Source organism: Balearica regulorum, chromosome 2, assembly GCF_011004875.1.
Source record: "Balearica regulorum gibbericeps isolate bBalReg1 chromosome 2, bBalReg1.pri, whole genome shotgun sequence".
Taxonomy (NCBI): Eukaryota; Metazoa; Chordata; class Aves; order Gruiformes; family Gruidae; genus Balearica; species Balearica regulorum.
This window is the reverse complement of record NC_046185.1, coordinates 45423462-45448174: the sequence shown is the minus strand read 5'-3', so window position 1 is coordinate 45448174 and position 24713 is coordinate 45423462.

Sequence of the window (24713 nt, the reverse complement as noted above, 5' to 3'; positions counted from 1 at the left end):
GCAAGACTATTAACTTAATCACGTCCCAGAACTTGCAGTGTGTCATTTTCTGTGTGAGCTGGTCAGAGAAGTGTGCTCCATGTTTCTGTAATGTCTGTGATGCTGGCATGGATCTGCATCTGCTATGCTGCAGAAGTCACAGGGTAACTGCACAACACGAGCTGTTTCATTTCCCAGTTGTTTGGCCTTGTGGTCAATTACCATTCAAAACTTAAAAGCTATTTCAACCCTTCCAACACTTTCTGATGGCAATTTCTGTGACCTTAGTGGAAAGACTGTACTTTTAAAATTTCCCTGGTGTGGTAAGGCAAACAAGGTCTGTGCTAGGTCAGAAATTACTTTGAGCATGTCTTACACTGCTGAATTTGGTTTTGTGTTTAACTGCATTGAGTCTCTGCTGAAATTTTTTTAATTGGATGTAAAGGACTTTGTGAGAATCTTACCACACACAAAACATGGCATATGTCAATAAACAAACGGCTCCCAGCTCCTCCTAACGAGAAGAGGAAGCAGCAAGGATTTGTAATGGCTACTGTAGCTCAATTGTAACTCAATTAAATTGAGGAAACCATCATCCTGGTCAAATTCTCTAGGAATTCCTGCAGAAGGGCAATGAAATCAGAAGCTGGCTGAAAAAGTAGCCAGGAAGTAAACCAGAAGATGATTTCCTCCGATTTATTGGCAGACAATCTGAGGAAACCACCACTCTCTAATTCAATTTTTCTGTGGTAGTATATGTCGACAAAAAAACAGCAAGGCAAAAAATCATTTGACGGTGGTGGAGGTGAAGAAGGGGAGTTTTTCAGTGGTTTTCTAATTTTAAATTTTTAAAGCAAATTTTAGGACTTGGCTTCTCTAGAATTACTTTATGAGATGGGAATGGATTTTCTAAAGAACTTTGACCCTGCAAGTATTAAACCGCATAGCATGTCTCTTATGTGTCCACGGCAATTTAAGTCCAGGCATTCCAGGGAGCTGGAAGGACACGTAGCTTTGCTCAATACTTTTTTCTTGTTATTCAGGCTAAAATTACTAGAGTTCTTGCAATTTTGTAATTTTTTTTTTTTTCTCTTTAGCCCTCTTTTTTCCCAATTGCCTATGGTCTTCTGAAAATTATCTTGTGGGCCTGGAATTTTTCATACTTAAAAGAGATGGAGATGGCTTATTTTGCAAACAGAAGATTGTATTAGGTCAAATGCAAAGGGAATAAATGTGGGGTTTTTTCAGTATGAAGTAAGTCTTCTGAAATGGGTTAGGATGCTGATACAGGCCATGGAAGTGGCCCTCATGTAGTGCAGGAAGTATATGAGTGTATGTATCTCAACTAAGCTAGTTAGTTGTCTCCATTACTTATTTAGCCAAAAGAAAGATGTATACTCTTCCAGAGGGCAGTTCCTCTGATCTGTTTGAGGACACTAGATGAATGATTTAGACTGTTTGCTTACCATTTAGATATCTAAAGTTAGGCAAAGTAAATTCCACTTTTATTCATGCAATGGCAAAAGGAGAGGGAGGACATGGGGCCTGAGCCCTTAGTTCTGTAAGGTGTGCAGGGTTTGATTGAAGCTGAGGTTCTCCCCATATATGGAGGCATCCTAACACTCTTGCTATACAACAACATAATTCCACATTTTGAAGTTCAAAACCATCAAACCATCAATAGAGTTATACATCCTTAAACAGTGATTATTCTTTTATTCATTTTTCTCTTTATATTATAAAAAACCAACATCGACAACTCTTGCAGAAGCATACTAAAATTATGCACAGGTAATAATGCATTACAAATAAATGAAGTATCACAAAGTTGAGTTCTGCACACCTGAGAGGCTTAACTGTTTTGACAGCTTTCTTACATAGAAAGTTTTATTTTGGTTTTGGTTTTTAGGCCTCATAGAAAATGATGCCTGTGTTCAGGTAAACTGACCATCTTGCATGTACATAGGTGTGGTACAGGGCACAATAATTCATAATCAGACTTTTCTAGCTACCCAGAAGAGTATTCATATGCATAAAAGTTTACTGTTGACTACTTTCTCATGATGCTGTGATGAATATCATCTACACAACTTCAGGTGCAAATTTCACATACTTATTTGTTCAGAATGCTGCAGACACAAAATACAGGTTCTTGAAGCCCTTCTTCCCATAATGAATTCAGAGATTGTTACTCCACAGATAATTGCATGTTGTTTCTAGATGAAAACTCATGCAAAAAGCTGTTAGTCTTAGGGGGAAAAAAAAAAGCACAGAAGTTGAAGAGAAAGAAGTGACCCATAGCCTACACAATATGGAAGCAGAATTCCTACAATAGCTGAACTCCTCTTCTGCTGAGAAACTTATAGTTATTTCTTTCTCAATGTACGTTTGTTTATGGCAATGTGAACATAAAATTCAGCTTTGAAACGTGAAGCTGTAACTGAACCCACAGAAACACTCATATCACTCCTGCCTATCTTATTTTGAACAGCATACGAGCACACAACTCGAACACTTCAGTTTTACAAGTGATATTTTCTTACAAATCAGTTTTCCTTAGGGCTTGGGCTGACTTCTTAAGGCAGCATAGATCAATCTAACTAACAAAACTTTTGTTGAATTTGATAAATGTGAGAAATGTAGCACAACAGCTTTAGATTTTTTTTTAAGGCATTTGATACTGTAAATTACACTATACTATCAAATAAATAGTCACTGCAGGGTAGTCATGGACATTATTTGTGCTGGCTGAGGTCTTATCTATCTACTGAGAAACAGACTGTAATATCAAGCTCTCCCACATCAGGTTTTGCTGTGGTGGGAAATTGTAGAACGCTGCCAGGAATGGGACAAACTCTCTGAAGGCAATTTAAGAAGGCAGTGCGCTAGCGTGATCCTACTCCCAGAAGGAATAGATGCATTTTTGTATAGTCTTTTCCTCGTCTGCTGGCCCTAACATTAGGAAAATCCCATTGAGAGGCTTTAGCATTGATTTTTTCACCTGAAAACACATTCGCTTTAGAAAAAAACAAAGCCTGTTGTGAACCTTTGATCTTATTAGATTATTCTGTGTGGATATAATAACATTATTAATCCAACTTTATTTTGTGACCAGTGCTGAAGAACCCTCAACCAGAAGCTGTAGCATTGTACAGGTAAAGAGAACTGCGTAGCCTTTATCACAGCACCAGACGTCCAAAGTAGTTGAAGTTTACTGCGTAATACAACTATCAGAAAGGTTTTATATCACCTGATTAAGCAACAGCCAGAAAAGACGTAAATAGATGTCAGGATGGTGAAAACACTAGGATGAAAAGTCATTTAGACTTCTGTTTATCGTGAACATCCATGTCCATGAAAGCCGAGCCTTCTGGTAGTTGGTGGTAGATTGGGATTCTTGCTCTCTGCCTTTCTCCTGGCCATACTTTTAATTGTTATTAACTCATTTTGTTTTTTTCCTCAGCCTTCTCAGTCCTAAACAAGGTTCCTCTGAACTTGCTCCTGTCCTTTCTCACCTGTACATAGAACTAGAAAAGTCTCTTCTTGAGGGATTGATTCACGTGTATATTCCTGTAGTTTGGGCTGGTGGAGTCAGCTTGATTTCCATCATTGTAGGTTTGCATGGTAATTACAATCCCTTTTGGACTTAGATGTTTCTCCTGTATGATAAAATGCAATAAGGATTTTTTATTTTTTTTTAAATAAAAATACATTTCATCAGAAGATTCTGAAGGGTCCAGTGGGCAGTAATTGATTCAACAAAATATTACAATGTATAAATGGCTAAATCTTGAGTAAGAAATTTGGGAGTTTCTATTTTCAAAACAGTGTTCAACAGAGAATAATTCTTCAGGGTTGTGTGTACTGAATTCATAAGAGAATTTGGCCTTAATTGTTTTCATTTTAGCAGTCAACATATGAAAAATATGTCTTGTCCACATGAGGTAAATAATTAAATTTGGCATGCCAGGAATAGAACTGAGATTACTAAACTACTTGACTCCTATGTTTTATTTAACTACTAAGTCAAACAGCTAATCTCTCGTCTAGTTATGCACTAAAAGTTTTAAATTAAATTCCTGCTGGAATCCCTATTTTGCTAAAAGATGGCTTAAACAAAGCTGTATCTCAAAAGGGGTCGAAAAACATCTCAAAATTATCAGAATGATGTTGACATCTACAAAACACTGTCTCCTTATTTGACTTCCTTTTAATATTTAAGTCATAGTTAAAATTGTTAAAGGCTGAATAATGTTTATTAGAATGATAAAAATTAAATATTTTCATCTAATTAGATTAGAAAGTTCCTATGAATTAAAAATGGGGTGGAATTTTAGATTTTAACTTTTGATCTAATTCAAGTCAGGATTTTTTTGAAATAACTTTTGCTCTACTGTATAACTCTGCTATCTAATTCTACTCATATCCCTATATTAAAGTTCTTCTAGCAATTAAACCGTCATCCCTGTGTAGTGTAGTAGGTATAGTATATTAGGTATGGTACCTAAGTACTATAAATGAAATGTTATCATTAATTTTGTCAGTTCATTCTGTTAATATATCATATATAGAAAAATAAAAAGGCCAAGATTGTTCCTCCTTTGGCATATGGATTAACCATTTCATGGCCCATAGCTGTCCACTTATTGTGTTTTTGAACACAATATGAATTCAGAACAGCTTGTACTTTTGAGCACCAATATTTAATATTTTGCATAAACTCAATCTGCTTAGAACCAAGTAATGTTTAGTATAAATATCTGTATCTAAGGACGTGAACAAGTATTTCAGTTCACCCTTTAATAAATTGTTTTGTCTGTTGCTTACATTTCTTTTCTTATATATAGTTTCCTATAATTAATTCCCCAATTTATCCAAAGGTTCAGTTAGTCTATGATACAATAAAAATTGAAATTACTGGTTGCCACATCACTAGCATGGATTACAGGTCCTCATTTCACATTTATAAAATTACTCCTAATACACCCTTCTCCAGTCCCACATTCTTGGATATATCTCATTTGTTGCTAGTTAGATTAATAATGATAGACTAGTATAAGAGGAGAATTAACTACCTGGCTCTGTATATGTGCATGCCGTGCAAGGAGATCTTGGTTTGGGGATATTGGGTCTGTTCTTTTGAGAAATGTTGAAAACTGATGTCTAAAAGAAAAGGGGAGGTAAACAGATGACACCTACTTATCAGGATGCTTCAGAGTGGGTGCCCATCCACTGTGACAGCTTTGTGCTCCTAAGAAGTCTTGTAGAGAGAGGGTGCCAACCTGGAAATGAAAGATACAATGTCTTGAGGCAAGAGCATCCATCTAGGCAGTGCTATAGCTCTTTGTCCAAGGGCGCTCTAGCAGCAGACTAGTAAAAGAAGCAGGTGATAGTGAGAAAAGTGTGGGTGCATGGGAGGATTCAAGAGTCATGATCTAAGCCAGTACCAGTGACTTGGAGCACTGTATGAATGATGCTCTTGATGACCGTTTGGACTGCCCAATAGAAGATCAAAGTTAGGATTTTCATGGTAGCATTCTCCCAAATGCCGCCAGTTCCAGGGCATGAGGGATGAGAGGCTGGCAAGGATCCAGAGTTGTGATGCACAGGTGAGACCAAGGTGTAGCAAGGATAAGTATTTCAGTACATTAGGAACTGGGAAATATTTTGAGACAAAAGGAACCTGTAAAGGGAGGACAGACTTTATTTTAATCAAGGTGGAGACAGACTGCTGGCTCTGAAAATTAAGAAGGTCATACAGGATTACTCAAACTAGGAACTGGGAAAATGTTGACAAGCATGGAGAAACACCTTGTTCAGATTGATTCAGCTTGGCAGGGTAACCTGGATGATATTCAGTGCACCTCTGAAAAGGCCAGAAGGGAAACAAACAGAAATAGGGAAGGCAAGTTAGTTTGTCTAAAATGGCAGCTGGCTAACATGGCAAAGCTAAACCAAGGGCAAAAGTAACAAATGCTGGCTTCTACACCGATGCTAGAAGCTTAAAAAATGAGATGAGGAAACCAGAATTTTTGGCAACAGCAATCCTGATACAATAGGCATCTCAGAGACCTGGTGAAAGGATAATTAATGGGATATAGTGTTGTCAGGCTACCAGCTTTGAAGGATGATGGAATGAGATGTACAGGTGAGTGCATTGTATGTGAAGGAAAATACAAAATTTAACAACATAAAATATTGTGGGAAAAGAGAAACACTATGGAATTCTGGGTGGAAATCCCATACTCTAATAATAATAAACAAATAGTACTGGGATGATACTCTGGGTTCTTTGATCTGGAGGATGATAGTGCTTAGGTAATGTTGCAAATTTAAGACAGGTTGCAATAGCATGAGATTTTCACTATTCACATGTAGACCGTATGATTGCTGCCTCAGGACAAGAGGTAGAGATAAGACTGTTGTATGCAATAAATGACTGTTTCCTAGAACGCCTAATGTTAGCACTCTCATGAAAAGCTGCCATTTGGGCTTTGGTCCTGAGTAAAGCACAGGACCTAACTCAAATGGTTTTAGTTGAAGAGCACTCTGTAACAGCAATTAGAATAAAATTAGCTTTAATATAGCAGTGGGAAAGAGCAAGCCAAATAAATCCTGCATACAGAGATTTGATTTCAGGAAAGGGAATTACATAAAAATGAGGCAATTAGCAAAAATACCCCTAAAATGAATACTCCAAAAAGCAAGAAGCCTGCAAGCAGCCTTAAGGCTGTTTGAAAATATTGTATTAGAAGCCCAGGTAAACTGCTCAGAAAAAGAAAACATAATGACCCAGTAAAAACCCTGTGTAGCTAAACAGAAAACTTAAGGAAGCTACTGTACAGAAAGGATTGACTTTAAAAAACAGAAAGGTTGTCCAAATGAGGACAGCATTAAAATTATAGCATATCATATGTACACAGGAAATTATAGGAAATGTAAATGAATTTGTAAAAGATACTTAGATTGATAATAAAAAGGTCTTTAAATACCTCAGAAGCTGGAAGCCAGCTCATGAAACAGCTGGACCACCTGATGATAAAGGTGTTAAAGTGGCATTTGAGGATAAGGCCACAGCAGAAAATATGAGATTTTTTTTTGTATAATTTTTTTTTTACAGTCACAGATGTTGGGAAGTTTCGAACATCCAGTACATTTTTTTGTAGCAGATCAGTCAGGAGAGCTATATCAATTTGAGCTAAGTATATGGGTATTATTAGACTGCATAGAATAAGTTAGATGTCAAAAAGTCACCAGGATTGGCCGCCATTCACCCAAGAGCTGTGAAGGAACTCGAATGTGAAATTGCAGAGCTGCTGGCCAAAATGTGTAACCTGTCATTACAAGCAGCCACTGAGCCAGCAACCTGGAAGATTGCCACTGTAAGTCCCAACCACAAACAGGGCTCCAGAGAGATCCTGGAACTGCAGACCACTGAGTCTGTCTTTCATCTGTGGTGAAATGGAAGAGTCTATATTAGAGGATGAGATTACTGAGCACATGAATAAACACAGCCTGTAAAGAAAGAAGCAGCATGGCCTCTGGGAAGGGAAATCCTGCCTCGCTAGCTTGTTCTGGGTACACAGTACATGGATACAGCTGACAGGAAGGGAAACAATGCTGCTCTGACCTGAAAAAAATCCAGGTCCAGGTCATGGGGAAAAGGCAGAGGCTATTGAAGCAGTACCAGAAAATGGACAGGACTGGCAGGATGAAAATGAGCTCATCTTTCCTGAAGGCAAGGACCCACAGTAGACCTGCCCACCTTCAAACCTGCTCTGACGCTCTCGCCTCCATTTTGTCCCAGTTAGGAGTTAGGGAGGGGTTGGTTGCAGAGCTGTAGAGACCAGGTAGAGAAGTGTGTCTGTGCCTTACTAGATGTTGAGCATGGAAGAAGGAGCTCCCCAGCCACCAAGCCAGACCTCTTGACCCGGTTGCCCAGTGAAGACTATCAAGTCGGTGACTTCACAGACTTTCACATCCATCAGGACATCTGGGTTTTTATCCAGCTTTGTGACCACCAACCTTCTCCCCGTAGAAAAGACAAAGATGGCAGGTCAAGAGATAGCCTTGACACTCTCCCTGATGAAAGCCAACAGTCTTGTTCAAGATCCTGCAGAACTTTACCAAGCCTTCTGCAACAGTTTATAGTGCCTCAAGGAACCCCTGCAAACAGGGACTGATATCAATGTATAGGAATCCCTATAGGATAGTTCTGATACCCCATGTCAAATGCTTTCTTCTTGTTGAGGGACGGAAGGCAAATGACAGACCAGGTGAAGGATGTTTTGGACCAGATAGGAGTTGTCAAAGATGCTCTGTCATGGGACCACATAGGCCTGATCTGGTTGAATCACATCCGCCAGCATGGACACCAGTCACAGCAGATGGCCTTCATTACAGTTGTGTGCTGAGAAGAGAAACTGGGAATCTGTGCCTCAGATCTTCAGCAACAGGGCTACTATGGCCCTCCTACACAATAAGGGGAGCATCCCACACATTGAGAGTACATCCCAGATGATGGCATGGTCCAGGCCAAACTTGTTCCAGAACACATAACGGAACTCTGCAGTCAGCCTCTCTGTGTATGGAGAAGAGCAACAAAGAGCTGCTGAGAACATGACCAGAGCACATGTCAGCTCCAGCTGGTCCTGTTTTTTTTCACTGGCCTTTGGGAACCTGTTCTACAGGGTGTGATAACCCATGCAAACAGTAGTGTCTCTAAAGAAGCCTACCTAAACGCCAGTCCTCTTTCATTCCTCTGCTCCAGATCCATAAAAGAGGGTCTCTCCAAGAAGCAAACGATGTGTTTTATGGCACCCCTCTTCTTCCCTGAAGTGTAAAAGTGCCTGCCATGATCTTTGTCTCAGAAGAAATGGATGCCTGAACATATGGCAACACCTCAAATCCAGATGCCTTTCAGGGTCCAGAATTTGTTCCACTTCTCCTGATGTTCACTGAAAGGGTATGGACTGTTGCCATGCATGGCCAGGCACCTCTCCAGCTCTCCAACCCCTTGCTCAGCTGATCATTGTGTCCTTCTGCTGTGGGTAACCTTCTGGTTACCCACGTACAGCTGCAGCAGAACAGCTTGGCATGTACCTTCCCTTCTGCATCTCTGGGCTCAAGTGGCTTGGGAGACATTCACACATTCCCAAAGAGTTTCTCCAATTACCATAGTCCCTGAAAAATACTTTTTGGTCCTTTGATTTTGTGATATCAGCTCTCTGGTATGCAACATCTTTTTAGGTAAACAGTTGGCAAACAGTCTACATGCTATTTGGCTATTTTGGGGAATGTGCTGGGGTGAGACAAAGATTCCCTAGTAATCCACTCTTGTTGTTTACTATGTATGGATGAAAAGTGCCTTGATATTATCCAGTTACCTTGAAATCCCTAATAATTTAAGTCAGGTAAAGTAAAATGCAAATGAGAGTATTTATTTATATCATCCACAACTGACAAAGTCATGAACAGTAATTATGAAATACAAGAGTAAATACATTAAAGAAAACCCATGTATTAATGTATTACAGTGTGGTTAAATTGGAATTACTTCTCTTTCCTCCTCCTCCTCTTCCTCCTCCTCCTCCTCCTCTTCCTCCTCCTCTCTCTTTCTTTTGTTTTTCCTCCTTTCAGATGACTTGCCCTCATTTTTATTAAGACTTCCCTATCAGGTCTTATCTCTCCTTAACCAAAGGTAAAATTCTTCCCACTCTGACTAGCAAGATGATATTCAATAAGATGCATGAGCAATTTGAGGGTCTGCTGACCCAACAAGAAGCAGACTCTTCCCCCTTGAATCATTACTCAATAAAGTGTATATCAAAAAGGTGAATAAAACAGTTTATGTAAACAATTATGAGCAGTAAGAAGTCTCTGATATCTGCCAATTAAGAACAGACAAGTTCTGTTTACCTGTGTCTGCCTGCAGCAATTCAGTTAGTATGAGTTAATGCCTTTTCAAAGGAAGTTTAGAGGAATAGTCACTGCTGTGGGAATTGAACTGAAGGAGGTCCTTGAATTAGTGCAGGCTAGTGCAAAGGTATGGTGGATTGTTTGTTGGAGGAAAAATTTCACTACCATTAGATATTTTGTGGATTAACTGCTTCTTATTAGTTTCACTTTATTTTAATTCTGGTGTTTCTTTCTCATAGCATTTCCACATGAATTTCAGACTTGAACTTTTAATTTCTAAGTATATGCAGGAAAATATTAAAAGATTGGATGTCATATAATGGACAACCTTCTTATACAATTTTTCAGAAACAGAGTAGATCATGCAACTTGAGGAAGAGCGCAAGGTGCTGCATCAAAAGATGGCAGACAGTTTGTGCTCAGGATGAATTTACAGCAGCACAGCATAGAATCATAGAATCATAGAATGGTTTGGATTGGAAGGGACCTTTAAAGGTCATCTAGTCCAACCCCCCTGCAATAAGCAGGGACATCTTCAACTAGATCAGGTTGCTCAGAGCCCCGTCCAGCCTGATCCTGAATGTTTCCAGGCATGGGGCATCTACTATCTCCCTGGGCAACCTTGGCCAATGTTTCACCACTCTCATTGTAAAAAATTTCTTAGTTATAGCTACTCTGAATCTACCCTCTTGAAGTTTAAAACCATTACCCTTTGTCTTATCACACAAACCCTACTAAAAAGCCTGTCCCCATCTTTTTTATAATCCCCCTTTAAGTTCAAAAGGCTGCAATAAGGTCTCCCTGGGGCCTTCTCTTCTCCAGGCTGAACAACCCCAACTCTCTGAGAGGAGATGTGTTCCATCCCTCTGATCATTTTTGTGGCACTCCTCTGGACCCACTCCAACAGGTCCATGTCTTTCCTGTGCTGAGGACTCCAGAGGTGGAAGCAGTACTCCAGGTGAAGTCTCACCAGAGTGGAGTAGGGGGGGGACCATATCCCTTGACCTGCTGGTCACACTTCTTTTGATGCAGCCCAGGATATGGTTGGCTTTCTGGGTTGCGAGTACACATTGCCGGGTCATGTCCAGCTTTTCATCCACTATTATCCCCAATTCCTTCTCTGCAGGGCTGCTCTCAATCCACTCATCGCCCAGCCTGTACCAATACTGGGGGTGGATCTCACCCATGTGCAGGACATTGCACTTGGCCTTGTTGAATCTCATGAGGTTTACATGGGCCCACTTCTCGAGTTAGTCCAGGTCCCTCTGGATGGCATCCTGTCCCTCAGGCATGTTCACTGCATCACCCAGCATGGTTCAGAGATCAATATGTTTCCGTGAATTAAGCATATTTCTGAAAATCAGTGCCAGTTAATACATGACAGACATAACAAAGCAATCACTTGTCTTTCCAGAAAATGATTTTGAAAATCATGGATTTCAAAAGAAGGAGAATTACTCGGATACTGAGGCCTTTCCGGGATATAGAGAAAGTAAGTGATGAAACAATATTCAGAAGACATAAGTTTTTCCTGGGTATCCATTTTGACTCTCACTAGAATCTGATGTTTTGACATGCTGAATACTGGCAGGGGCAGAGATTCTAGGATAAGCCACTCAACTCTCATGAAGCATCCAGAAAATTGTTAGGGGAAAGACCCTGTAAAATGGGATTGCAGAACAATGAAATTAAATTAAATTTAAAATGGAATAAATGTGCTGTGAGAGAAATGAACTTAGCCTTGTGATTATTAGAATTTAAGGGTTTCTCTTTTTATTATAAATGTACCAGAGACAGGATAGAGCTCGTGAAATTGTTCTCTGCAAACTGAACCTTGAAGAATGCAATCTGCAGGCACTCAAAAAGAATGAGTTCACCAGCATCCTTACTTTCTTTATAGGCTTGAGCATAAAATTCCAGACTTGAGCATAAAATTCTGCAAGGTCTGTTTAAACAGGAGCCTTATTAAATTGGCAGTTAATCAGAAACAATACCAGTGAAAGTAAATATAAAAGTTTTATGTACACAATACGCTGTGAGTCCACATACTTCATGGAAAGGAGTTAGAAATGTGTCTGCAGGATATGTGGCAGCAGAAATATTCAGGTAGTAAGAAGGAGCTACAGCAATGTGTAGGTGACTAAGTCAGAAGTTAGAGATATGGGTAAATCTAAGTATTTCTTAATTGCAACAGGAGATAAGTCAAAAAGCTGGAAATCATGCAAGAACAAATATATCTGTAGATCATGTCACAGATTGGCTGAGTAGACTTATTTCTTTCTTAAACTGATTAAATGAAAGTTTTTTTAAAATTGCTACCAAAATGTCTAACCAGTCTTCTGGGAGGGGAAAAAAAAAAAAAAGTTTATAAATGTGGATGAAGAAAGAACAGGAAATACATTCAAAAGCTGTCATTTACTTTGTTGCATGGATACGCTGTGAATCATCAGAAAACTTGGAGACAGGCTTACAAGGGGTAGTACACTGTAAAGCACTTGTCCTTTATTCATGTTAATAACTTATATAAGTTGGTTCCTTTAAATTCTTTTTCTAGTACAGTTATTTAAAGATTGAGCTGCAGCTGGAAATATGATGCAACTGTCTTAATGAAGTTCCCTTTCAGCATGGATTTAGAATTTGAATAGCTACAGAATTTACACAGCTTTGCAGGGCTCTACTGTTAATTTCTATGTTATTCAGGATTATGAGCATTATGCACTTGGTTTGTAATGAATGTGAACTATTCTCAGATAACTTACAGTTATTCCTCTAAAAAATTTCATGGCTACTCTCCAGTAATGAGTGCGTTTAAAATCTTAAGAAACAAAAAAACCCCAAACAAACAAAAAACCACCATAATGTAAACAGATAATAAATATTTTAACCAGTTATATTGCTATAGCAGAAGTGGTTTCACATAATTTAAGTGTTAACATTGCAAAATTTTTCCTTTCATAGGGAATGCTGAAAACAGTGGAGTATCTAATAGGAAGCATTGATGCAAAAGTGATTCCCATTTAGCAGTAAAAAAAGGAATTTTCCCTTAACAACCTATGAAGTAAGACCTGTACCAAGAGCTGTATGCATGCACGTTATCATCAATTTCTGTCAAAACTTTCCATTCAGCCATTGCATGTATGCACACATCCACACAATTACAAGTTCATAGGATAAAATGTTCTGAAATTCCCAAGTTCTAAAACTGTAAGTCCTATGAAGTCAGTGATGTCTAACTTGTGTGATACAAATAATGATCTCATAAGCTTCAGGTACATTACAAAGGGTATATGTCCACAGAGTCTTTTCTTGGGTATTTTTTTGTTTGGTTGGTTTGGGTTTTTAATAAGTTCTGGAAATCACAAGAACTTGTGAATCTTAAGTGCACATCCTTTTGTGAGAAAAACATAACAGATTTTTCATATTCTTTTGAGAATGCTTCAGTAAATCAGATGGAGAATCAGTAAAGGTTTATTCCTGAGTAGAAGGTCAGTTGGAGTAGGATATTTCAGGTCAGTCATCTACCAGTAGCACAAAGGGAAGTGGTATGAGCAGAACTAACATATCTTTTTTCCACTGCCAAGTGAGTATGACCAGATTCATATTTACAGCCAGGTCAACTGATATGAAGCAGTGCAGAGTCAGTCTTGAGAACAATAATAATAGGTTTTATCCACCCTAAAGAAAGGAAAAACAAAAGAGGAGAATATAAAATGAATGCCCAATTTTAATGGCACATTGCTACAGGTGCCCAAATCATAAGCTATGTAAATTACTGTAAACAATTCAGTTCATCAACCTGCAGATTACTGACAAATGAGTTTGTCAGTAATGTCAGGAGCTCGGGTTCACAATTTTCATTGGGGATGGTCTCATATAGTAGTTCTTCCTGGCTAAGAGGAAATGATATATTTATTGTTCTCAGAATGGTTGCCAAAATATCAATTTGTATTCACTTAACCACAGCTAAATTAATTTATATGTTAATTTTAAATGTCAGTTCAAGGAAGCATACCCTGGAATGAAAAGCACATACTTTTGCCACAGAGTCACTAATATTTTATGCTTTATGAATGATGTCATTCTCAGAATTAAAACTTGGAAACTAGAATACAGTCTGGATCCCTGTCATTGTTATGCCCCATCCCTGGAAACACTCATGGTCAGGTTGGACGGGGCTCTGAGCAACCTGATCTAGTTGAAGATGTAATTGCAGGGGCGGTTGGATTAGATGACCTTTAACGGTCCCTTCCAACCCAAACTATTCTATGATTCTATGATTACCATCCTCAAAAAGGAGCAGGAAGGTGTTAGGGAAGGAACCAGGGCAGGGAGAGCCAAGTCTATACCTGATGCTGCTATTCACCTGTCATGTGATAGCATTGATAAATTATTTAATATCTGCTTCTTTTATTCTGTATTATGTCTTCATGGGGTGATATCCTGCAGCACTGTGCTTTGCCCTGGCTGAATCTGTTTCATTTCCTTTGCAGATGGCTTGCTGCCATGGAAGATAATGGAAAAATAAAACTGCCAGGCTTCTACCTCCTGCCAGTTTCAATAGAATTTAGGAAAAAATAGCAGAATTTAATCTTAAAGACTTTCATTATGGTCTTTCAGCGTGATACAAAGTGTAACAATTTATCTCTCAAACAGTTTATTTTAACAAAATGCTAATTATGCTTCACCAAAATTCTCCTTAAATCTTACATTGGTCTTACAATGTGTTCAATGTCTTAATAATGCTATGACATGGGAAAACCTTGATCAGGGTAGGAAAAAGAAGTAATTTGAGAAATAACAGTTGAACACCAGACTTAGATCAATAGGAGGTGTTCACAGCCAGGGAAGAAGGGTAGTAAGGAGGAAAAAGCTGAGATAAGTGGAGACAATTTACATTAAATTTGGCAGATTTAGCTTCTGTTTCACACACACACACACACACAAAAAAAGAATTCATTTTAACATTTTGCGTTAGATCATACTTTAAAGTTTCGAGTTGTTATATCCAAGAGTTTTAATCATAAGAAAGCACATGAAGCAAAATAAAAAAAACGTGTTTGCTCCTTGTTCTTCTGTCATTAGTATGTGTCCTGTGCTTTGGAAATAAGTAATACCAAAGTCCAAAAATTTCAGCTACTTTACAAAGCAATGAAAAAAGCACATTAATATGTGCAAGCCAATCTTCTAGTTATGCATAATTCTATAAATGCAAGCTCAGAAAGATTTGACTTGTATTTTTACAGAAAGTCAACAATTCAATTTGACTTTTATTTTTGTTACCTGCCATTTACTGCCAGTTACAATTTCTTACTGTTTTTTCTTACTGTTTTGCTTTCTTGGCCTTTCCTCCTCCTTCTTTGCTAGCTCTTGGAATGAAGGAGTAGGTTTTGGAGAGAGCCTTGTGGGTTAGAGAAGGCTGAAAATAGTACATTTCATGTTGGTGAAAAGTAGCAATGTGAGAAATAGAACTGTAGAAGCACAGATATTTTACTCTCATGTTTTTGCACTTAAATATTGGGAGTTGCTGGTTTTCCCCTCCTCTTTTTAAATGACTATTTATTGACAAACATTGCTGGAAATAGAATCACTTCCTAGATTTCTATTTTTATTCCTGGTTTTCTGTCTGTTAGATACATACCTCATAGACTTCTGTGGTGACAACCAGTTACAGATAGCTATTCATTTTTGCTTTAAATGTACAGAAAAGTTGAAGTCTGAGCACTTAGTTAGGGTCTAAATTCCACCAGGTAAGAGACATCAAGCTTTGAGGGAGCTAGTAAATTGTTTGAATTGTTAAGTGTTTGTGATTGTATTGGGTTTGCATGGCAAGGTTTTAGTAGTGGGGGGGGGGGCTACGGGGGTGGCTTCTGTGAGAAGCTGCCAGAAGCTTCCCCTGTGTCTTGTGAGGAGCAGCTGAGGGAACTAGCAATCCCAAGCACAACTACAGGCTGGGGGGGAATGGATTGAAAGCAGCCCCGAGGAGAAAGACTTGGGGGTGTTGATGGATGAGAAGCTCAACATGAGCCGGCAGTGTGCGCTCACAGCCCAGAAAGCCAACCGTGTCCTGGGCTGCATCAAAAGAGGCGTGACCAGCAGGTCGAGGGAGGTGATCCTGCCTCTCTACTCCGCTCTTGTGAGACCCCACCTGGAGCACTGCGTCCAGCTCTGGGGGCCCCAGTACAAGAAAGACATGGAGCTGTCGGAGCAGGTCCAGAGGAGTGTCACCAAGCTGATCAGAGGGCTGGAGCACCTCTCCTATGAAGACAGGCTGAGAGAGTTGGGGTTGTTCAGCCTGGAGAAGAGAAGGCTCTGGGGAGACCTTATAGCAGCCTTCCAGTACCTGAAGGGGCCTACAGGAAAGATGGTGAGGGACTGTTTACAAGGGCGTGGAGTGACAGGACAAGGGGTAATGGGTTTAAGCTGAAGACGGGTCGATTTAGATTAGATATTAGGAGGAAATTCTTTACTGTGAGGGTGGTGAGGCACTGGAACAGGTTGCCCAGTGAGGTCGTGGATGCCCCATCCCTGGGATTGCTTAAGGCCAGGTTGCATGGGGGTTGGCAGTGCTAGGTTAACGGTTGGACTTGATCTAAAAAGTCTTTTCCAACCTAAACAATTCTATGATTCTATGATTCTATCCCTGCTCTGTTCCTGCCCTATCACAGTTCTGTGCTTCGTACCACTTCAACTCTGTTAACTTTTTTATCGAACGGTCCTACAGATGGTGAGGAAAGTAGAACTGCATTCCTGTCCCTTTAAAACCAGAAGCACAAGGCTGTGCCCTCTCTTTTCAATAGCCTTGACCAAATGTCTGTGTTCTTATTCTTATCACAGAATGTGATGGAATAATTCCATTATTCATCCACTTTTATAATATCATTTTTATTAGGATGAAAGTTTTGTAGGTAAAACATGTAAAGATGAAAAAAAGTCTATACATATTCCACTTAGTAGGTATTAGCCTTCAACTGTGTAAAGTCCCAGCATTTACAGAGACAAATTCCCGAATTCTTTGTTCCAGTCTGTTTCATATATGTAAATCTCTGATCTAAGCTCAAGGCTTTTAACGGTTTGTTTGACTTGCCTCTTAAACAAATATAAGAGACCATGTACAAAGTCAGGGGTTTTGTTTGGGTTTTGGGGTTTTTTGTTTTGGTTTGGTTTTTTTCCTTCCCTCAAGCTTCTCTAACTTTCTGGGGATTTGCATTAATTGTGTCATCATTCAGTGTGGAAACCAAGAATATAAACTCTCTTAACAATAATAAAAAATGCTTAAATAATATATTTTCCACACGTACAGACCATCAAACTTCTCTCAGTATAACAAAAAGATGCCCATGCATCCAGAATCTCAAATCTGTGACATCCTTCCTAATTCATCAATCTCCTTTCATTACCCTTTCACAATAATTATTTGAACGCTGAAGAAAACTGTCATCCTGCTGTTCACTCAGTGTGTGCACTATTACTTTAGTTTTTTTTACCTCTCAGTCAAACTCTGTATTCTTGCTATTTTGTAAACTGGCTGCCAGATTAGGACTGCCTTCTTGATTGGCTCTTAGGCTTTATGATAATTTTGAATACCATTAATAACTAACAAGGTTATGATCTGTCTATGGTAGAGGTTAACACTTTACTGATATTGCAATCTGAAGTATTTCCTTATTTCAAAGCAATGCTGGGAAAAAGCGAACTCTAACACTTGTTGTCAGTACTGCAAATGTGATTGCTTTGCTAGTATAATATCTTATAGAAATAATAAATAAAAATCTTAAAATACATTGTGCATAACTGGGATTGGAGACAGGATCCAAAATGGTGCTTTTGATTTTCCTAACACAAGTGGAAAAGCTGTAAACCGGATTGATACTCTTTAGCTACATCTCTCCCCATGGCTTCAGAGTTTGTGTTGTTTTATGGCCTGGGGAGCAGTTATTATTCAGGTCTGTAAGGGCGGCCGGACCCCCACCCCCACCCGCCACCATGGCTCTGCAGAACTGACCCGTTGACTGAAGAACTACTGAGCAGCCGAACCAGCCGAGGCAGCCTTTGTGAGCACCAAGCGACTACCTGCAGCGGGCTGGGGAATTCCTCTGTAACGTTTCTGCTACAGCCTACGTCATTCTGTAACGCAGAAATGACAGTACAAAATCCAAATCACCCAGTCCTTGGTAATATCCTGTGACTGAGTTTTATTGAAAATTACTGAAATTTCTAATCATGACTGAGTGATTTCTAGGGTGACTTACAGAAGCCGTGCAAGTTGCCTTGAACTTCCTCTGCTTTGCACCTCTGTTTAACCTTACAGTGAGGATAAGGTAAGGGTTACACAAGCATTTGTGTAGCTGGAAGCAGACACATGAGCCAACTACACTAAAATCAGGAATGCAGAAAAAAACCACTTCAGTATGTTTTTTCTGGCCTCAGAGCTTACAATTTATTCTCTAAAGTTAATAAATAAATAAATAAATAAATTGTAATTTTTTTTTTTTTTTAAAGTTAGTTTAGACTTTGGGTCATAAATAAGCAATAAGCAAAGTTGAAATAAGCAATGGTCAAAGCAGTGCACTCTCAATATTACTGTCACAAGATGAAATTTCTCCTTTTTCTTCCTAAATTATTTTCTTTTATGCAGAAAACATACCATCCTTGACTTTAAACATGATCTGACTTCCAAACATCACTCAAATCTTATTTTATCTCACTAGTCAATAACTGGAAAACATTCAATATCTTTTACTTTGAGTGAATATTCTCAAAATAAATGCCTTGCCTAATGAAATTACTTGTTTTGAGTTCTCCTGGTTCTATCAGGATTTTTTGAAGTTAGTTTAGATTTTGGGTGATGTTTTGAAATAAGCAATAGTCAAAACAGTGCAGAAAAATTCTTCTAATTTTATAGAGATTAATAATTGCTTAAACAGAAATAGCATTTCTGTTTTCTCTATCTCACAACAGAGAAAATAACATGGAGGAATTAGCTTATCCTTGGTTTTGTTATTATTATTTAGCAGCCCAGATTTTTTTTTTTTTTTTTTTTTTTTTTTTTGGCAATAGAGACTCCTAGGTCAAAACTTATCATATGATGACTACTTATCATATAAATCTGAAATCTTTGTCATTTTCTTCCAGAGATACACAATTATTCCTGTGATAAGCCCTCCCTATTTTTTTTTTTTTTCCATGTGTTAGCTGGTTTTGGTGTAGGGTTTTGGGGCTGGTTGTTTTGCTGGGGTTTTTTTTGCTATCCTTCTTAGTGTTTGGTTTTGAACAAGCTACTCTACACAAGAGCTCTTCTGAATAATTTGTCCATTTCTTCTGCTCAGAAATGATCTGTGAAAAAAAATGACATTTCATAAGTGTTATTTGCATTTGTTCAACATACAGTAATTTCAAAAAACATTTTTAGCCAATTTATTTCTTTTCTGTCCTGTGTAGAAAAGAATAATTTTCTCTTACAGAAATGCAAAGGTTTCAAACTGCATTTGCATTTCTTTAAAGCAAGTGAGTCCTTGAAACTGTGTTAGGATATTGGGCTGGATGTGCAGTGCAGCAACCTACATTGTCCTTGACACTGGTTCCAGATTAGAGGATTTACTGGTATGTGTTTTGACTCCCTTTTCTATCCTGCACATTTGTGTTTCCTTCTCACACTGTGAGTTTTGGATTTGTCCTGACATGATATTGTGCTATAATCACCCAGAAAGTTTGGTGAAGTGACATTCCACAGTACATCTCAGATGCCCTAGCCATGGGGCTCTTTGCTCTTCTGCAACTACATTGTCCCTTTTTCTTCCCCATAAAGTCTACCTTAGACTTAAGAAAACACTTGTGCACCAATTCCTGTGAATAAATCTGGTTTTCTCAAAGTGGTTTCTCACAAAACATATGTTATTGAAAAACTCTTGAGCAGAGCTAGTCACCAGTCACATAACATTGCCATTTTCTCACTCTCGAGGGGTAAATCTTCCTTTTGTGTATATGCATCGCTGTTAAAGTTCTTGGTTTATCACTGACTCCATGAAACATTGATATTAATATAAAATTCTTGAAATGGCCATCACTTACCTTCACCATAGGAATAGAACAAATAATTTTTCTTTCAACGCTGGGGTAGCAAAAAATTTTGTGTCTGTAGCAATTGGGAGCCTATGAATTCTTTTCCGAACAGTTTAGAGTTAATATATTTTCAATTTAGGCACCCAATTCTGTTTTTGTAGCTTTCCCCATGAGATCAGAAGCTAAATCTTAGCTCGTATGAATACATATCAAGATCCTTCAGCATTTTGCTTCTGTTTATGAAATTGTTGTCTATTTTGTGAGTGAAGTGCAGTTAGTCCTTGGAGAGAATAGAATTAATGATTTTAGTACAACATGTTTGCGACTAAAACCTTTTTCTTCTTTACTTCCATTCCTCCTTCTCTGCACAGATAATTTTTAATTATATTTTTTCTTAAGATATTAATTGTATTTTTCTTCTTATTGGGATATCTGAAAAAAAGTATAAGCATTCCTTCGGTTTTGTCTAGAAATCAATATGATTTTGAAATGTTATTCACTTCATTTTCTGCTGCCACTTATGTAATTATGCTTCAGCACTCTTTTAAAGAAAAAGCACAAATAAAGAAATATTGGCCAGCTGTATAATATATTCTGAGTACAATTTTCTTGTTACAAATAATTGTAAAAATTTTCAATAGCTTTAATTGCTACTGAAAATGTTGCAATAATTTCTCTCTACAGAATTCAGGCTGGGCCAGCCACCATTTTCAGATCTCTTCTTGTATTTAGACAATTGCACTCCCAGCGAGCACTCACATCTGTGTTTAACATGCAAGGACAAGCCAACAAAGAACTATGCAAATGCCAAGTGCTGTTCCTGTGTCCACTCAGTTTCCTTTTTTTGTTTAATTTACTCAGTGGTTCAATTTTGCCTTCAGGGCTCTATTGGCTAGTCTGAAATATAGGCGTAATTCTAGAAAATGCTACCCGTTGGTGGCTGCCTGCTTTGATATGGAATAAAGAACGATTAAGCTGCCTTACATTGGAGCAACCAGAATATCTCCCTATGGAAGAATTTAATTCTTCACTCCTTCAGCACTGGAAACTTGAGGATGGAGGGGCAATCACTAACAAAGAGGAGATATCTTATTGTGGAAGATGAAAGTGGGAGGGAAGAAAAGGAGATACTGGGCCAGCTGCTGCATGAATTACTCTCAGAAAGTTCATAAACAAAGGGGAGCTGATCTGTTAACAAAGATCATAGAACCATAGAATCATAGAATGGTTTGGGTTGGAAGGGACCTCAAAGATCACCTAGTTCCAACCCCCCTGCCATGGGCAGGGACACCCTCCACTAGACCACGTTGCCCAAAGCCCCATCCAACCTGGTCTTGAACACTTCCAGGGATGGGGCATCCACAGCTTCTCTGGGCAACCTGTTCCAGTGCCTCACCACCCTCACAGTAAAGAATTTCTTTCTAACATCTAATCTAAATCGACCCTCCTTCAGCTTAAGGCCATTACCCCTTGTCCTGTCACTACACTCCCTAATATCTTTCTCACCTGCTCTCTGTTCATCCACAATCTTTGTGATGGCTAATACTTACAATGAGAATTTGAGAAGCAAACCTGGATTTAATACTAATGCCACTTTTATTCACAAGTTTCACAGTGTGAAATTGTGTTTTCCTTGTGTGAGCACAATACAAACAAATAGGGAAAAGAGAAAAAGAAGGATGTTATAGCAAGGGATCCAATGCCTATCATCAAGTACTGTCCTTCTATGAATGTCATCCCCCCCTTCAAAGCAGATTTGGGGTGTCCGGTGGATAAATACCCTTCTTACTGTTTTCCCACATTCAAGCTTTCAAATATGTGATTCTTTTTCAGGGATAGGTATGGCAGTTTTCTAGGAATCTTAGGATTAACACCCCCCCCCTTTTTTTTTTCCTAGCTCGATGAGAACAATGGAATAAAAAATAAATATTATCCTAACTTAATTTATTCCTCTATTTTAGTATCGTATAATGATTCAATACATTTGAAACTTTCTCTGAATTTCTAAATCGTCTCTGAAAAGCCACATTCTTGTACCTTTTTTTTCCTCTTTTTTTTTTTTTTCTATTTGAAGTTTAACTTATAACCATAAAGATAGCTTTTATTTCTGTGGTTCTTCATAAGGAAGCCATAAGATATAAATGGTGTTGAAGCAAAATACCATAGACTAGAACTATTTCTTCACCGACTTGAGAACAATGATAAAAGACATTATTAATAGATAATTGCTTTTTAAATCAAAATAAAGGTGGCAAGAAAACCATCTAGCAAGGTGACATTAGAAAAGGTGTAAATTATAATGATGCAATAAAAGAGGCACTATATTTCTGACAATGTTGTAGTTAATGGGAAAGTATCACTGATTTGTTTAGGATACAGTTACATATGAAAAAGTAATTTTGAATCACTGGATTGAATTATTTTCTTACCACTACATTTTTACAGCTACTTTTGCCACATTCAATTGCTTTTCAAGACACTGCAAATGACGAAACGCTTACAAAACAAGTTAGTAGAGCAACAGTGCAGCTGAATGGCTGGACAACCTTCTGACTAAGGTAATGTAAATATCTGGCCAAGTTGTCACTGAATGGAAGGAATTTTTAGACTTACCTTCTGTCATCCCAGCATAGCTAAGATAACATGACTGCTGGTTTCCTGCAGATTCAAGGCAAATATCTGAGGCAAGATCAGAGAGGCCAGGAACCATGTCACATAGAAAAATCCATCTTTCACAGTTCCACCTAAGCTGGTACTCCTTATGCATCATCTGGGCAGCTCCTACTGTCATGTCTGATCTGTACTAAGAGAGTATTCAGAAGCCTGAGTCACAGATGAGGGCATTACTGTCAAAAACATGTAACAGCAAGATAGTGTCTATTCCAAAGACATGTGTCTAAATTCACGGTGCTCCTCCATGGAATTTAAGGCATTTGAACATAATGTTAAAAAAAAAAACAAACACACACACACAAAACTGGAAATGATTGACAGAGTAAAACAAAGGACATTCGTGCACAATATATCAAATGATTGTCATTGGGCTGTTTCCAGCTCAGTCTATCTCACTCTACTGTTGTACAGAATAGTAATATTTGCCAAAAATGAAAGACTGTCATGAAGCAACTTGCAGCAGATCTGACTGCCAACCTGGAAAAAAGCAAAATCCAGTACCCATACTGTACTTTTCTAGCATCCAGGTCAGGAGAAATAATAGATCAAAGACTTACAAAGTGTACAACTAAGGAAACCATATGGCCTTTCCTCAAGAAGCTCACACTATTCCCATGTGTTGCATTACATTCTGAATAATTCCTCACTCTAGCATAGAAAGATGGATAATCTAAAGCCAAATCAGTATATGGGAGGAAGAAGAATGATGAAAGACAAAGCTTGGAGGAAGGCTTAATATGCTGTCTTTCTGTTCCTGTTCAGCAAGGACACAGAAAAAATCCTTAAGAAAAGAAAGGCTTCGGTGATGATCCAGCTAATACTAAATTTCCCACTCAGATACATTAGAGTGGGACTGGTGGTTCATTATAACTGTTCATTGTTGATTAGAAACAGTAATATCAGCAGGAGTTACAGCTACTGCATAATGCAGAGGACTCAGACATTAACCTACCGTGCTACTTCATCACCTGGGGTGGCGTTCATCTCACCCAACATTAGCCACCTAAATATTAGCTGCCTAATCTGTGCTGGTGATGTGGGTTCCTTCAATGGAGATAAATGAATCTCTTCAGTGTGATTCCTCTCATCCCTATGTAGGTATTCACAGTGCATAAGATGAATTGTCCTTTGGAGATGCCTCACTCTCTGTGTATTTATCTGCATGATTATGATAGATCAGGTACCTACATGTTAGGTGGATAAAATTGGATATGACAAAATTCATGCTTATGCATTTGATAGTAATGGCATGTCTTCACTGCACAGCACAAATCTATGAAGGCACTTCTCAACTGTCTTAGCAAAAGGCATCTTGGGAACAAAAGCAGGGAAATTTGTGAGGAATAATTTAGCCTGAGAAGGAGACTGATTTGCTCCAGAAAAGGAGCTAAGCAGCCATTGATACAAAAAATCTCCATAACCTCTGAAAGTCACAGCAGTTATAAAAGAACAGGACCAAAACCTACTACCTGGGAGGTTTAATATCCTCAAAAGTTCTTCTATATAAAAGTTATTACAGAAAAACCTAATGCAGAATACTGGCATATTTAAGGAAGCTCATCTTATTATTACTGTTCTTTTTATCTCCTCTCTGGAAAAAATAGGTGGTCAAAATTTTTAGAACAGTATCCTATTCCTGTGACACATAAACTGTCATTTTTCACTTGCTTAACAATGAAAACTTACCTTTTGCAATAATAATTTACAGACAGTAATTTAAATACAGTCTAGAAGGTATCCACTTTGAACAAATTTGAGATGCCAGTTTTGCCCAGTTGCAAACAGTGTTAAAATTTGATTTTTTTTTCTCCTTCAACAATTCAGAATCGAACTGTTTCTCCATAAATGATGTCTACTCTGTGTACTTACATGCACACCTGAACCCAGGGGACTGTGCTCTCTTAACGTTTTTAGACCGTTATCCTTTCATTTTAAACATAAAGCAATAGATTACTTTTAAAGAAAACTGTTTAAGTCGATACTGATATAAGAGAATAAGAATCTCACAATGATGTAGGAATAGAATATATCACATAAAGCCAATACAATAAGGAAGCTGTGGATATTATTTACTCTGCACAATA